General features: G+C 36.5%; 1 protein-coding gene across 6 annotated transcripts in view; it reads right to left on the minus strand.

Annotated features, from left to right (window-relative positions):
- The window catches only part of LOC126255530 (ran-binding protein 3), a 349,149-nt gene extending 333,844 nt beyond the window's left edge, over nt 1-15,305 (minus strand). For 2 of the 6 annotated variants that reach the window (XM_049955409.1, XM_049955403.1), the window contains exons 1-2: nt 15,154-15,305; nt 12,713-12,841 (exon numbers count right to left, since the gene is read on the minus strand). The gene's annotated coding sequence lies outside the window, so the exon portion shown is untranslated. Of the gene's footprint in view, nt 1-7,677; nt 7,761-12,712; nt 12,842-15,153 lie in introns of all 6 variants that reach the window. The other 4 variants (XM_049955408.1, XM_049955402.1, XM_049955406.1 and 1 more) reach the window with 3 other exon arrangements.
- Nucleotides 15,306-15,685: the final 380 nt, after the last annotated feature.

A 15,685-nucleotide genomic window follows, 5' to 3' on the forward strand; every position in this document is an offset into this window, starting at 1 on the left:
TCAACAACTTCTACTTACATATTTTGTTCAGTGAAAGCACTGGAAACATCAACGAAAAAAAGTGCCAGATTTACACCTGGTGGCCAAAATTGGAACTAATTTGTTCCAACATAAATGAATTAGCACATCTATCCAGTTTCACTGTTATACGATAATTACAGCTCATACTGGACCTCTGAGAGTAGCTGCACATCATTTATAACCATGCAGTATTTCAATCTTCTGGATTTCTGTGACAAAACTTCTCACAGAATATTCAAATTCAGCTCAGTTTCCAGAAAATCTGTCATTTTACTTATGGAGATCATTTTGTGATATAGACAAGACACACAGCACACACTGTCTTTTTAGTAACAGCATCACTATTTATAAGTAAACTTTCCCCTTCTAAATACTTTTACTTGGATTAACAAGTTTATTCAAAATTGTTGAAATTCCAAATTTTGCATTCATTTTTGATTTAGTTTAAATCTGATGTGTTAATTAAATTTTTTCTTGCTGACTACTCAGCTTGAAATTCCCTTTATTACTTCATTCATGTGCATTGGGTACATTGTTGTACACTAACAAGTTCTTAAAAAAACACCTACAAAAATTTAGGTAGAATGTTGCATACATAGCAGAAAGAACAAAAAGTGGAAATATCTAAACAGAAAAATGTGGTGCATGAAGGGCTGTGTGTTCTTTCTCATTTATTCTTCTGCATATATAATCATTATCTTTTTTGTAACTTATGAACCGGACTAGAAAATCGATTTTAGCAATATGCCATAAAGATACATAGCTGACTGCCTCCTGTATACTATCAGTTTCCATATACCTACTTACATGTGACCAACTCACTTCAAAAACTTTGAGACAGGGTGATAATTATTAGTTATTGTCTTTCTATTCTCTGTAATTACATTTAGCAGCTTTTTGTGTGTGCTGGAACGGTAATGGCATGAAGTGAAACATTCATGTAACTATTCCACCCACCATGAGATGTCCACTGGACTTTATACACAGTATTTGGAAACACATGATGAGCATTGTTTATTACATATAAAATGCCATGAAATTATGATCAGCAACATTAAATAAATGAAATGTAGAACTCACACATAAGCAATGTTGGAATTTCGAAGTGTTATATGCCTTTGTTGCTGGATAATCAGTTCCAGTAGAAAATGGTTACTAAAATGTGCACAGCACTAAAGTTGACAGAAAAATCACTGCCTCATTTTTATAATAATCTTATCACATACAAAATTAGGGCACTTTCAAACTATACCATTAATGAAGTACACACACACATAGTTAATCTCATTGCGGAAGACTAATTTGACAGTTCAAAGGATGTATCTAAACACTTTTCTCCAATTGGTAGTGAGACAAAAATGTTAGTGGTTATCATCTGCTTGCAGTCATCCATCTGGCAATAACAAAAAGAAGCTGCATTTAAGTGAGAGTAAAACCCCATCATTTGTAGATGTGCTTGGAAACAACAGCCATCCACAGACACTCACATTATGCAACATGTCTCTAAAATTCCTGCCTTGAAGATGAAGATGGATGTATGTGGGAGAGAGCAACATGACTTGTCTTATAAAATTCATGCTCAATACAGTATAAAATAAGTCTTACCACAATGCACAGTGCCTTTCTTGTAGTATTTCCAACAGGAGTTAATGGGCTCTTTTTGAAATGATCGTACACAGAAACAGCACAGTTTTTCACAAAATTTTCCCTTTTACACTAATTCCAGTTTGTAAGGATTGCTGTCTGACTGGTAATGCTTAAGAATGTAGCAAACCAAGGATTTTATGAGTTAATACTTCATACACTACACTGCCAAAAATTTCCGGACACCATATGGAAGTCGTTTCTGAAAGTATTTGTATGGAGTGTAGCCATGTATGGAAGTGAAACATGAACGATAAATAGTTTGGACAAGAAGAGAGTAGAAGCTTTCAAAATGTGGTGCTACAGAAGAATGCAGAAGATTAGATGGGTAGATCACATAACTAATGAGGAGGTATTGAATAGGATTGGGGAGAAGAGGAGCTTGTGGCACAACTTGACAAGAAGAAGGGACCGGTTGGTAGGACATGTTCTGAGGCATCAAGGGATCACAAATTTAGCATTGGAGGGCAGCGTGGAGGGTAAAAATCGTAGAGGAAGACCAAGAGATGAATATACTGAGCAGATTCAGAAGGATGTACGTTGCAGTAAGTACTGGGAGATGAAGACGCTTGCACAGGATAGAGTAGCATGGAGAGCTGCATCAAACCGGTCTCAGGACTGAAGACAACTACAACAACAATGGAATACATGCCATGTGGTATTAAGAATTGCATTCAAGGATAGGTAAGTGCACATTCAATGAGTTTGCATCACAGATGTATTTTCTTTCGAAATGAGTCTAGAATAACAACTGACAAGGGAACATCCCCATCGCACCCCCCCCCCCCCCCCCGCCCTCAGATTTAGTTATAAGTTGGCAACGTGGATAGGCCTTGAAAAACTGAACACAGATCAATCGAGAAAACAGGAAGAAGTTGTGTGGAACTATGAAAAAAATAAGCAAAATATACATACTGAGTAGTCCATGGCAAGATAAGCAACTTCAACGACAGTAAGAGCTCAGGAGTGCCGTGGTCCCGTGGTTAGCGTGAGCAGCTGCAGAACGAGAGGTTCTTGGTTCAAGTCTTCCCTCAAGTGAAAATTTTAATTTTTTTATTTTCGCAAAGTTATGATCTGTCCGTTCGTTCATTGACGTCTCTGTTCACTGTAGTAAGTTTAGTGCCTGTGTTTTGCGACCGCACCGCAAAACCGTGCGATTAGTAGACGAAAGGACGTGCCTCTCCAATGGGAACTGAAAACATTTGATCGCAAGGTCATAGGTCAACCGATTCCTCCATAGGTAAACACGTCTGATATATTCTATAAGACACTGGTGACAGCATGTGCGTCACATGACAGAAATATGTTGTCGACCCACCTAACTTTTACACTTGGCGAATGGGTAAAAAGATTCTTCTACCTTGCCTGATTTAGGTTTTCTTGTGTATGTGATAATCACTCTCAAAAAGTGATGAAAACATAAGAGTTTGTCAGATAATAATTGTCTGAAAATAAAAAATTAAAATTTTCACTCGAGGGAAAACTTGAACCAAGAACCCCTTGTTCCACAGCTGCTCACTCTAACCACGGTGCTCCTGTGCTCATACGGTCCTAGATGTTGCCTATCTTGCGCATGGACTACTCAGTTTGTATATTTTGCTTATTTTTTTCATAGTTCCACACAACTTCTTCCTGTTTTCTCGATTGATCTGTGTTTAGTTTTTCAAGGCCTATCCACTGTGCCAACATATAACTAAATCTGAGGGGGGTGCGATGGGGAGGTTCCCTTGTGAGTAATTTAGAAAGAAGCACCAATGTAGCTGAGAATTTGGTACAAGATTTCACTAGAGTCTCTAAACCCAAAATCCAGGGACAGATGAAAAAGCAATTGTCAGAGAACCTTTTCAAGTACAGCAAAGGTATTCCATTGAAACTCAAGATGTTAAAGTCAACACAAAGTACTATCCACTCAGAGGAACGCAATTAAGTTTTCCATTTCATACAACTCAGCAGCCACTATTGGGGCAAAAAGTGAAAGCATAATGTCAGTTATAACACTGCTAACAGGGTTATCCTTCGTCTGTGGAACATTAGTAAAAGTTTTTATGTACTGATTCATTATGTTACATGATAGGGTGCACAGATTCTTTTGTGTGGAATGGCATTTCTGAAGTATGCTAAACTGAAATTCAAAATTCAATTGGGTTTTATAATGGTATGTGGCTGCTCATTCAAAATTTATGGTCTGAGCCCAAACTAAGGAACAGTTTTTTTCCTTTGTCCATTTGATAATGATCTGGGCCACAAGGTGCAGGCATAACAACATAATAGCAAAAAAATCAAAACAAGTGGGTTTTATACACTGGCACACCTTTCAAATGTGCATTTGCTCAAGTCAGTTCTAAGTACTTCACACTAAGAGTTGAGGGGGGGAACAAAAAAAAAAGCATACACTCAAGTGCTGTTGACCATAATGAAATGCGCAGGCAGTTTCTCATGGTACAATTTGTAAAGTACAGTATTACCAAATGTTCATATAAAAACACTGATATCATGTTGTTTATTAGAAAAAATTTCAGGTTCTCATCAACATTTTTCTATGGAGTCAAAGAGATTCTTGCCATTATTGTGAAAAGTGGCAGTTTCACACATCGTATCCACAACATTAATAATAGGTTATCTGATCTTTGAAACAGCATATCTGTAAGAGAAGAAGAATTTCAACTTTTTTCTTCATTAAACAGGACCTTTTTTTATGGCTATTTCAAAGTTCTGTTGAAGATCCCACATTTCTGAGGATGCGAAGTGGTTTGAGAGACCGTCACCATGCCTAACTCCTGTATCATTATTCATTACAGTAAACTGGACCCTGAGGAAAAAATTAATTTTCCCAAATGCATTTTTAATCAATTCCCTCTGACCGTAACAGAAAAAATCATTTGTGTTTCAGACGCAGCTCCAAAAACAAACTTAGATTCAGTAAATTTCTCCTTGCACAAAGCCTACAGTTTATGTTGGCAACTATTACTATTGGACATTTCAACAAGCAAGCTTAGGGTGAAGTGGAGTAAGTGTAACCACGTTTTGGCATAGTTCAACTTTGACACCAAATTGCCAACTTGTTATTGAAGATATGATTTTGAAATTTCCCATGTTTAAAGTTTGACTTATTGACTTTTAAACAATATACATTTTGTTTTTGAAAGAAAAAATTATATGGTCAAATAATTGTTTTCAAAATTTTGTGTCGTGAGGTTACACTTGCCCCATGGTTTGGGCCAAGTGTAACCCCGCATTGTTGTACCCATACAGAGCATTGTAAAAGAGACTTGGGGTAAGTGACCTGATTACCCGATTTTTACTGAATTTGAGGATTATTAAAAAATCTTAAATTTTACTCAAGATATGAACGTTTTTGCACACGCCTCTGTGTATATTATGAAATACACAGAAAATGTTAGCTAAACTAAAAAATAAGTGTCAGCCTAAACCATAAAACACTGAAACAGAATGCATCATAAATGATTTATTTTTGTTTTAGGCAAGTAATTTATTAGTTTAAATTCTACAAAAGTAATATTTTTTTCTTTAGTAGGCAATTTAACAAAAAGAATAAAATATCTAGTCTCAAGAGAAAAGAAAAAATCACTCTTTATAAGTTCACTTTCTATCATTTTTCATGGTAATTGAACTAAAGTTGTTGGCAATTTGTGTTTAATGCTAAACTGCCCTAATTCAACTTAATATATTCACACTTAGGCCCTAACTATTATTTAGTCACTGAATGTTGTATGAATCAAATGTAACACCAAATGTCAAGTCTCCCTTGTGACCCAAAGTAGGCTCAGACAGCACTGAAATGACATCAGAGGAGGGAACTTGCGTCTCATCTCTTCTATCAGCCCAATAGAATGTGGTGCCATGCTTTGTCTTATTTTTGCATCTGAGGAAAATCACTTCTGCATCTCCTAAATCAATAATTTTGGTAACTTGACCAATAAAATGAACTTTCTTACATTTTGTTGCAAAAGCTACCAGAACATAGTTTCCAACTGTAATTTTATCTTTGGCTTCAAAAAAGTTTGCCTCTTTTTCTTCTTCTTCTTCACAGCTTGGCTTCAAAAAAGTTTGCCTCTTTTTCTTCTTCTTCACAGCTTATCATTTCTTTCCTGAGATCATCCAGTGTTATCATCTTCATCACTACTTATTAAAGAAAGGCCTCCTTCAGTTTCACTTTCTTCACTTGTTTCAACTTCCAGTATTTTTTTCTTGTTATACACATGAGCAATCCAGGATTTTTTTTTTTCCACAACATTCTGAGATGCCACTTCAGATGAAGTAAAAGCACTTTGTTTGGAAGATTTAGTTTTCATTACCAAGCCCTTTTTTATGCCGATAATGCTTTTTTTGTTTTGCTTTCTCGTTATTATTCTTGTTTCCTTTAAAATCTTTTTCTTTATAGATGGCATCTTGAAAAGTGATAACTTCAGTTCCTGGTGCAATCCTTTTCTTCTTTGTTTTACCAGTGGGACTACACTGTTGGACTGTTTCCAATAATATCCTTTCAAATGACAAATCAGAAGTTCCAGAACATAATGAAACATTGGTTAGCTTGGGAATGGTTGAGAAAGAACTCTGATACTGGGAGAACTACGGGGCTCAGTAGATGTAGGCCTATAACATTCTGGAGGTTGTTCAGCTGGAAGGTTCCCAAACATCTGAGTACTTTCTGTTGGAGACGTAGCTTCCACACAGTCTATGGCTGCATTATCGTGAGCTGGCAATGGATTTGTTTCTGCCAAAGATATGGTATGAGCTACATATCTTTTATATGCCTCCGGATCATATTTAGTTTTATCAATTACTTCTCTACTGTAAGGGAATATTCCTGCTTTTGAAAACCACTTTTCAACAATTCAGGTAGTGTTTCATTCCATACAGCAGTGAGGAGATTGGAAAAGTCACATTTGCTAATTTTTACCCCTTGATGATGTATCTGGTGATGAGTTAACTTTTGGTCCCAAGTAGATTTCACACACAGAAAGGCCAGTTTAGTTGATCTAGTGTGATGGCAAAAACAGGGTTACGGCTTAATAAATAAATATGTTCCGGTAAGTTTGTTTGGGGCAAGTGTAACCCTCCTGGTTACACTTGCCCCAGCCGATTGGTTACACTTGCCCCACATGGGAAAAAGTTGGGGTACGTGTAACCACACCTGGCATATCAAGAGCTTTATCAGTATAGTAAAACGAGTCTCATATTTGAAATTATCATGCAAAAGTTAGTTTGTAACCAAAAAATTGTGCAGTTATCTTTAAAACTGCAAAAATGACAGACCACCAAATTCTGAGCATGTCACTCTCTCGCAGAGTGAAAATGTAGACGCCAATTCAAGTCCAAAAATTAATTACCAATTTATGTCAGATTTGACAACTTATGGTTAAATATAACAAAGAAAGGAGTAAATTAACATGTGTGATAGGTCAGAGGTAAAAATACAGCTTCTTTAAGGCACCATAAGCCGTGGTTACACTAACCCCATGGTTACACTTACCCCACTTCACCCTATATGTTTGTCGATATTTGCCCAAGTCTCAAAAATCTAAATATTAGGAACAGATAAACTGTCACTCACTGTTAGTTTATCGAGAAATACAAACCAACTACTTTAAAAGACTTACCAGCAGAGTAAATGAACAGCTTAGTGAATAAGTTACAAGAGGGCAGGGAGCGGGGAGTTGCAGGTGTCCAAGGTTTCTCTCATTTCTTCGGAAGCAAAATTCGTCAAGTATCAGAATAATGTACTGTATTTCACATCACAAGTTATTTTATTTTAAGAAAAGCAACAGTTTTAAATGCGGAAACATTCAGTGAAGATAATCCCTCCACACGTTTTAGCAGTTTTTATTATTTCAGCATCTTACTGCAAATATCACTCCCAGTTTTCTTTTATTTTTAGTGTAGCTGACAGCAAAAATTCAATTGTCATGAAAATGTTCTTAGATATCAGCTCATATCTTTCAAAATGCCATATTATCAGCCCAACTGGATGCACCTAACATTAAACATTACCTTACAGAAACGAGTACTTTTTGTTTCTTAGCAGTTTTGTGGTGGTGGTGATGGTGGTGGTCGTGGCGATGCAAGCTTATTTGCTATCGAACAGATAATTATCAGAAAGTGTTAATGAAAGAGCAATGAAACCAGTACATATGTAGCGCACACACACACACACACACACACACACACACACACACACACACACAGAGAGAGAGAGAGAGAGAGAGAGAGAGAGAGAGAGAGAGCATTTAGTGAATTACACCTAATTTTAAATTACAGAGTAGGTACAATAAACACACAAACTCTTTAAAGCTTACTGGTCTACATGTAAGTTACCCAGAAACTAACATGGAACATAATTTCACACTACTGGGTATATTTTACAAAATATTTTTTTCAGTTCGATTCATTTTGTGTTCTGCTTATCGTGCCTCTATCTTGTGTGACAGCTTATCACAATCATATTTCTTTGTTTAAGGGTGTATGCTGCAAATTGCACAGAACATTTCCACGAGCCTTGAACAATTTTGCTTCAGATCTAGGAACAAAACTCTAGAAGGTAAATCACACAAATTACATTCACTGCCATGTTTATGTTGCTGTTTGTTACAATATGTTGCTCTATAAAAATATGGCCATCAAATAAACTAGACATCAATAAGCCTGAGTTGCATTAAGCACAATTTTCTGGCTAAATTTATTTACTTTGTGCCAATTCAATTGCACCTTACTATACTGGATTATTATTCTTTAACTCATGAAGATGAAAACTATTTCTGCATTACTAAGCTGCTGCAAGTGATGCCTGGGAACTAACATAGATACAGCCTAGATAGGAGTAATGTCAGACAGGGTACATTACCTCTATGGTATGTAAATTTCACATGCATTAGTTTAACGTAGCCAAAAACTTAACACAATCTTGTATGTAATGACAGATGAGAACAGAGGCAATGCATTTTGATTGTCAAAATTGAAATTATTGAAGATTCTTTGCACATTATTCATGGTTTACAGTAGGTTAGAAGAGGTTCCCTTAAACAGTTGCAAACAAATTTTATAAACAACTACAGCCCTTTTTTTAGAATGAAGGTTGAGGTGATGGTAGACTGATCTGTAGCACAACCTTCAGTTGTAGGTTAGGTTGGAATGAGGCAATTTGACAGAATTGGTTATGCTAATGAATGTGGATGTTAGCAGTTCAGCTACTTCTACTGCACAGTTCAAATGTTGACACCACACCTGACATTATACCAGACTCAATCTAACAAAATGACAGTTAAGCATGAAAGGGGGGAACGGATGTTGGATCGCCGCTACGCACAAGCTCAATATGACTCGAGTGGCTTCTGCTGTACGGTTCCATGCTGAGTACGTTCATATGTTCCCAATTAACATACAGTATCAAGTTCTCTTTGCAGGAACATGCTAGTCTTATCACTTCAATAATTAATTTCACATGTTCTGTACAAGAAACACACCAACAGAGAAACAAAAAAATACAACAAAAAAATAACAACGATAATATTAAGGAACACAACTGTCGTCCACAGCTGAAGCAGTAGAACGATTTGACAACTGTGGACAGGAGGGAAGGTGTGACCAAACTCATGCACTGATTCATTGTTATAGCTGCCCTGTAAACAACTAGCTGTCAGTAACTCCGTTATTCTGATGTTTAATATACTTTACACTGTGATTTCAACTGTAAATCATGTGACACAAACTTATTATTTCTATGGAACAAAAAATATTGTAAACTTTAAAGGTTATGACCACCATTTGTCTTTTAGCTAATTCGTTGAATAGTTATGTATCTGATCAGATTTTATGCAAGTACTTATGACACAATTTGTCTCCATGCTTCTTTCATTGGGTACTAACAACCAACAGTTGACATATTTCCTTGTGCTCACATAACACCACATGGCAAACATTCAAACATTGCTGCACAAAACAAATAAGTAATAGCAGTGCAACTATTCTAGACTATCTGCCAGTTGATAAATATTTTTTAATCAGAACAGATAAATGTTGAAATATCATTACCAATGGGAAACAGGTTCAGAAATAATGCTGCGATGACAAATGTGATACCAGACAGAGTGGCAGTGTGTTCAATCATGGTTATTATTTCTACTTCTAGTTTCAGGAAACCATTGGGCAAAGCAGATTCTGTAAGAATCAAAAACTAGGATGGGCATGATCACATGAGCGTGCACCTTGATAAATTCTGATTTTGGCTAATACAATAAACATTAATCTTCACAAATAATTTACTTTCATATATTGAAGCAACATTCAACTGAAAGTTTCCAAAGCAATTATACATTTTCAAACTCACAAACTGTCAATTAGCACTAATCTTTTAGCAATTCTGCATCCACCCTGTGGAGATCATACCACTCTCATTGGATAAAAATTAAATAACAACTTTCCAGACTTGGTATGCTTGTGCTGAAACTGTTCTGGTGATATTTGAAACATTAAATCACAGCCTGAATAGCAACATCCATGAGCATCATATACAGTGACAGAACAATTTGTAGACATACCTTATTTGTGTGGGGGTGGGAGAGGATGATGGTATGGCAGTATTGCCTGGGAGACCTTTCTACCTATACTTCTCAGAATGCCCAAAATGTCCAGCTATAACAGCTAAATATTATTCAGGCTTTATATAACCTTTGGTATTAACTGTTGATCCAAAATTAAAACATATGCAAACAGTTTTAATCATGAACTTTATTTACTAATGCAGACCACTACTTACTGAGTGTTCAGTCTAAGAAGACTCTTGACACAGTAACTGACAAGAGTAGCTATTTCCAAAAAAGTTAGAAGATGGTGTATGACTTTGAAACATGTTCATGTGTTTCTGATGATTATGAACCTTAGCTTTCAATACTGTGTTGGTACACTAAAGCCACATTGTTTCCATGCAATTTTTTCCTATGGTTACAATTGTATACAGAGAACATTCATGTTTCAATATTTATAATTAATAATACAGCCTTGTTTACATTTGACAGGGGTCAAATGTTTGATTTCAATTGATAAGCTGCTCCTGCAGCCACTATTCGAAGAGTCTTCTTAGAGCGAACAATTAATACTCAGCACCCATTGTTGGCATAAGAACACATATTTGTGGCAGAATTACACCTGCAGGGCCATATGTAACTTACCAGCAAGTCATATTCAAAACTGTGCACTGGTATAAAAAGTGTTATGGTTCTATATGATTATTTCTTTCATTCTCTCTCTTCATATATTTTTATGGTGTCTAAATATATTTCACCAATACAAATAAATAAATAACTGCAAGATAAAATGGCTTAAAAGAGAGAGATGTCCCTATCAAATACTGAAAAGGAGAAACTCTATATTCATAATCAAGCATTTTCAAAATTTTCAAGAAGGGAAAGAAAGACAATGGAGAAAAGAGAGCAAAATTACTACAAACAATCACTGGTACTGTTCTAACTTTGTCCCCTCTTGGCTCTTTTTTAGGATTAGGAGCTAACAATGTCACATCTACAGACATCAGTTGCACGCAGCCATGTAACATGTCCAACTGAAAAGGGGAACTCCCCATTGCACCCCCCGCCCCCTCACAGTTAGTGGTAAGTTAGCCCATTGGACAGCCCATCAAAAGCTGAACACAGATACAGCATGAAAAAAGGAAGAAGGTGTACTGAACTGTAGAAAAAAGAAGAAAAATAGGAACATTTTTTTTCTCTCCACAAAATTACAAACTGTCTGCCTGGTCATTGATGTGTGTGTTTGCTGTATTCAAGTGTGTGTGTGTGTGTGTGTGTGTGTGTGTGTGTGTGTGTGTGTGTGTGTACGCGCGCGCGTCATGGTGTAATGTCTGCTGCAACATGGGACGTTGTGACACTTTAATTCCTTTGTTGTCACATAGCTCACACTTATTTATTTGTTGATTTCATTTCTGTGAGAGGTCTATGTGGCATTTCACCTGCTCTCACTATTCATCACATTTGCTTGCAACGTCAGTGTATTCTTGCCACATGACATACTCTCTGATGAATAGTGAGAGCAGGCAAGATTACGAATAGATCTCTCACAGAAACGACAAAAACAAATGAACAGGTGTGAACTATGTTACAATGAAGGAATTCAAGAGTCAAAGCTTCCAAAATAGAATGCAAGAAGCATAACATGTAGTACCTGTCTATGTAGAACAAATAGGAGATAAATACGTCTGGAGGTCCCTTTGCTACATGTCACTCTTGCAAATCGATATTGTGCCACGGCACAGACGGAGATTTGAAGACAGCGAACAAACACGTCAATGACCAGATGGACAGTTTGTGATTTTGTGTATATGGGTTACAAGAGAGATTTGAATCCACACCTGCTGCTTCACGGTCTGACACCATGATCACACAATCAAGACACTACATATAACAATGTTGCAGATATTAATTTTGGACCATTCACTGTTTCTATTTTTCTTCTTTTTTTCCACAGTTCAGTACACTTTCTTCCTGTTTTCATGCTTTATCTGTGTTCTGTTTTTGACAGACCGTCCAATGGACCAACTTACCACTAAATCTGAGGGGGTGAAATGGGGAGTTTCCCTTAAGTAACAGAACTGACCAACACGACTGGATCTGAATTTAGAAGCCACTGTTGTATTTGACTGGGACAACATGTCTTACTATACAAACTCTTCTACAGAAATGTGTGACCTAGAGAATGTCACAACACTGATTTACTGTGATCAGCCCTCTCCCCCATAAAAACACAAGATTATTTTAACTGTTTCATCACCATTCAAGCTGAAGGATCTAGGTCAATACTATATGTTTCTTTACTATCACTCAGAGCAAGTTATTGCAAGGCTGCCTTTGAAATGTCTTGAAAAAAAAATTTCTTTCTTCCTTCTCTCTTCAACAATGACTGGGATACTACCAGCATAAAAGTAAAATATGCTGCTACTGTCTAACCTTCAACCGTCAAAACAATGAAGGCAGTAAAACTTTACATTTATTAAGTTACTCTGATACAACATAGCGCATACCCACACTCTGAGGCTTCATAGCATCTTCTGTTGTTCTTTGATTGGAAACTCTACAGTCCTAACAATGCACGTCTCATCCTCACAGCTGTTCATCAGTGCTGAGAAGTTATGCACATGAGGTCTCGTAAACTGCAAACATTCAATTGTGCAAATATGAAATCAGCTCCTGCCTATTATGGACTAATGCTACAGTAACTTCATTCTAGCAAAGTCCTCTCCCACAGTGTGACACACCTTTTTCAACTTGATTCTAGCAGTCTTTTATCTAGCAACATTACTTCCTTGATTTTCATTGTAGGAAAAACAGAGGAATTAACCTGGTTAATCATATTGAGGTTATTTGTAAAAGCATTATTTTGCCCAAACTTGTTTAAACAGTAAATAAATGTGAGAGTCCCACCTCAAATGGCTCTGAGCACTATGGAACTTAACATCTGAGGTCATCAGTCCCATAGAACTTAGAACTACTTAAACCTGACTAACTTAAGGACATCACACACATCCATGCCCGAGGCAGGATTCAAACCTGCGACCATAGCAGTCGCGTGGTTCCGGACTGAAGCGCCTAGAAATGCTCGGCCACCACGGCCGGCAGTCCCATCTCAAGTACAGCAAGACTGCTTCTATTATGTTTCAGTGCTATTACACTATCAATAGTTGTTTTGTTTAGGAGTTCATTTGGCCACTCACATTCCTGCCTGCTTTGTGTTTCAGAAATAATTAAAAATTTTGTCTGCAATACTCCTGCCAAACCGCTTATATAATGACACAGACCTTTTAAACAGGCTTTTCAACCATTTTAAATCATCTTTGAAGAGTAATACAATTATATAACCATACATAAAAAATAAACTGCACAACATTAACAGTAATGTACCTGTGTTATCCCTAAGAACAGATTTCAGACTTACTTCTTTGGATATAATTTTTAATTTCTAATGAGAATATATACAAAACCTGAAACACAAATCAGCTGTAAATTATTTTCTGTAAAAACAAAGACACCTTATATGCAAAGATATGACTACATTAGATAAATTAAATGAGCAGTTTAGCAATTAATAAAGGTATTAAGTAACAAAGACATCCAGTTATAGTGTTATGGTTTGCTGTAAAACTTAAGTGTATATCATAAAATACTAGGCAGAAGAAATATTTCACCTGTAAGATTTCACTCAACAACCACCTTCTTTATCAGAATTGTTTTTATTTACAGTTAATAATGAAGAAACGTAAACAGGCAAACAACACAACAGAAGCAGTTACAGAAGAAAAAGCTCAGCCTATTGACACAGGTGACCTTTCTGATAGTGATGAAAATCAAGGATTTGGAAGTTGGCTGCGTTCTTCGGAAGGCGTGGAATACATGAGACTCTTTGTTATAGCAAATTCTTTTGTGGTCTTTTTGACAATGGCGTGGCCACACATGTCTCAGTTTTTGGATATCATTAGGTCATTTTTCTGAGGACTGAACTAAATGATACTACACAAAAACTAAAAGAAAATTTCAAATTCTGTAAAATTAAAACACTGGTCACATATCAGACAATCACAGGGATTGCAAAGTTTTGCAAACTGGTAACGGTTATGTTTCCTCTCGCAGGTATGTTTCGAGGAGTGTTCCTCATAGGAATTTTATTATGGTATAGCACAAGTGTGTTTAAGACAATGGACAGTTACTTTCGAGATGAATTCAAGAAGTACCTCATGAAGCAGCAAGAAGAACAAAAACACACGGAAGCAGGTATGACACTTCAGCGTCAATGTGACACTACAGCACAACAATCATATAACGAAAAAAGTGCAGAGTCCAATCATATGTGTGGCATTACATATACATCAACTGACGTAGGTAGCCAAATCAAAAGTGACATAAAAACAGAGGAGTGCAACATCCATATCACAGAAAACGTCGAAAGAAAGTACGTTCATGAACCAGGTAATGGCTGTGAGGCACCAAATACAAAAGAGGAAAACGTCAACGGTGATACAGAAGAACAATTATTGGAAGAGCATCCAGACGCATGTCTGCAATCACTCGCGAACGAGGATACATGTAAAATGCCATAAAATGAGCGACAAATTTCAACTTTCAAATAAAAGAGAAAGCACACATGTCCAACACACTAAACCTCACATTTCAGTTTCACTGAAGCACAACAGCCAAGCGTCGGAAGGCTTAGTGCACACGAAACTGCGTATAGTGTCTTATCTTGAAGAGTCAGACGTAAATATGAGAATGCACTGTTATTACTATCACACAACGATTTTCATTTTTTCTTGAATACTCATAAACATAATGTACAGAACAAATAAATCAAGGAACAATGCATCAACGTTGACTTCTATCACTTGTATTCTCTCCTGTAAGAAATAATACACTGTAAAGCTGCCACACATTTATTTAGAGATTTATAGGGGCAATATTAAACAGTAATTACCTTGTTGCGTTTCAACCTATTATCGTGCTGAAACACCTTTGTTATCAACTATCACAACATCTTTTCAAAACATGTAACCCGCCATATTATATATAATTGTAATCATTGGATACAAAGCAAATCATAGATGACGTCTCACCGGCAACTTCAATGATAGTACATCAGAACTGCGCAAAGATTACACAATATAAGTGCCAAAATCATGGAAAAATATAATGCACCAAGGCAGACAAAGAAAATGATATCGTTCGCTACATCAAATTCTCCTTTTTAACTATCGTCTTCTGTGAGCTTCCAAGATATAAATTCAAATGAGGGCTGGGCATAACAAATTGATGAATAACCGGAAAAGAAATTTAGCATTCGAAACATAATTTAACGATTTTTGCAGGTATTTACGACACTGACAGACAAAGACAAGTGTCCTAGCGAATACCAATGAAGATTTCCAGGATTCACTTCAAAGCATTTTAGCAACATCTCCCTAGAATTCATTGCAGTAGTGAAGGGAACTGGGATACTTAAACTTTTC

The sequence above is a fragment of the Schistocerca nitens genome, chromosome 1 (assembly GCF_023898315.1).
Source record: "Schistocerca nitens isolate TAMUIC-IGC-003100 chromosome 1, iqSchNite1.1, whole genome shotgun sequence".
Lineage (NCBI taxonomy): Eukaryota > Metazoa > Arthropoda > Insecta > Orthoptera > Acrididae > Schistocerca > Schistocerca nitens.